Source organism: Salmo salar, chromosome ssa06 (genome assembly GCF_905237065.1).
Source record: "Salmo salar chromosome ssa06, Ssal_v3.1, whole genome shotgun sequence".
Lineage (NCBI taxonomy): Eukaryota > Metazoa > Chordata > Actinopteri > Salmoniformes > Salmonidae > Salmo > Salmo salar.
This window is the reverse complement of record NC_059447.1, coordinates 13,583,548-13,585,613: the sequence shown is the minus strand read 5'-3', so window position 1 is coordinate 13,585,613 and position 2,066 is coordinate 13,583,548.

The window sequence follows — 2,066 nt, the reverse complement described above, 5'->3', positions numbered from 1 at the left end:
CACAAGGGGTCTGAGGATCTCATCTCGGTACCTAATGGCAGTCAGGCTACCTCTGGCGAGCACATGGAGGGCTGTGCGGCCCCCCAAAGAAATGCCACCCCACACCATGACTGACACACTGCCAAACCGGTCATGCTGGAGGATGTTGCAGGCAGCAGAACGTTCTCCACGGCGTCTCCAGACTCTGTCACGTCTGTCACATGTGCTCAGTGTGAACCTGCTTTCATCTGTGAAGAGCACAGGGCGCCAGTGGCGAATTTACCAATCTTGGTGTTCTCTGGCAAATGCCAAACGTCCTGCACGGTGTTGGGCTGTAAGCACAACCCCCACCTGTGGATGTCGGGCCCTCATACCACCCTCATGGAGTCTGTTTCTGACCGTTTGAGCAGACACATGCACATTTGTGGCCTGCTGGAGGTCATTTTGCAGGGCTCTGGCAGTGCTCCTCCTGCTCCTCCTTGCACAAAGGCGGAGGTAGCGGTCCTGCTGCTGGGTTGTTGCCCTCCTACGGCCTCCTCCACGTCTCCTGATGTACTGGCCTGTCTCCTGGTAGCGCCTCCATGCTCTGGACACTACGCTGACAGACACAGCAAACCTTCTTGCCACAGCTCGCATTGATGTGCCATCCTGGATGAGCTGCACTACCTGAGCCACTTGTGTGGGTTGTAGACTCCGTCTCATGCTACCACTAGAGTGAAAGCACCGCCAGCATTCAAGTGACCAAAACATCAGCCAGGAAGCATAGGAACTGAGAAGTGGTCTGTGGTCCGCACCTGCAGAACCACTCCTTTATTGGGGGTGTCTTGCTAATTGCCTATAATTTCCACCTGTTGTCTATTCCATTTGCACAACAGCATGTGACATTTATTGTCAATCAGTGTTGCTTCCTAAGTGGACAGTTCGGTTTCACAGAAGTGTGATTGACTTGGAGTTACATTGTGTTGTTTAAGTGTTCCCTTTATTTTTTTGAGCAGTGTATATACACATTGCATTATTTTTACAGTTTATTTATACACTGGATTCTCAACATAGCTCACTGTAATATCTACTGCTGTACATACTCTTAGTATATATATTTTTGTTGTATAAACTGTTGCACAGTACACCAAAACCTGAACAACAGTCCAGTACTGTAATTGTACTTTCGGTTCGTCTACCAGATGTCTCACGTTTGGAAATCAACTAAATCTATTGAACTTATTAGAAAATGTGCTCAAGTTGATCATTATCTGAAGAGACAACGGCAAAGGAATGCCCATCTGTGTGTGTGTGTGTCTACCACCTTGTGTGGCCGTTAGCAATGCTAATGATAGGCTAACCTTTGTCAGGTCAATGGAAAGGGTTTCCCAGAAAACTTCTCAATTAAAAGTTAAAGTAGCCGATGCCTACCAGGCAGAATCTTGATTATGTGCATCAATCCAGTGGCCCACAGAACCAGCGCTAACTAAACAGTGTGGCCCACAGAACCACGCTAACTAAACAGTGTGGCCCACAGAACCCCCGCTAACTAAACAGTGTGGCTCACAGAACCAGCGCTAACTAAACAGTGTGGCCCACAGAACCAGCGCTAACTAAACAGTGTGGCCCACAGAACCAGCGCTAACTAAACAGTGTGGCCCACAGAACCACGCTAACTAAACAGTGTGGCCCACACAACCACCGCTAACTAAACAGTGTGGCCCACACAACCACCGCTAACTAAACAGTGTGGCCCACACAACCACCGCTAACTAAACAGTGCATGTGCACTTTAATTAAAAGGGGAACGTGTTTTGGTCCCCTGACGTGGTTTAAGCATTGTTGTGGTTTCCCTGGGTTTGATGCCATTCTATTATTATGAGCAGTCCTCCCCTCAGCAGCCTCCACTGGTATCGAGTATAATAAACCTGGTATCGAAGTAAAAATCCTGGTATCGTGTCAACACTAGTATAGACGCATAGATTGCATTTGGATTACTGAGTGTTATTTGGGTTGTTAAAACTTCTTATGGCTCAAATCCCGTTAACGGGATTGATTTGACAACATCCGGTGAAATGGCAGAGCGCTTTCATACATTCACAAGTGCA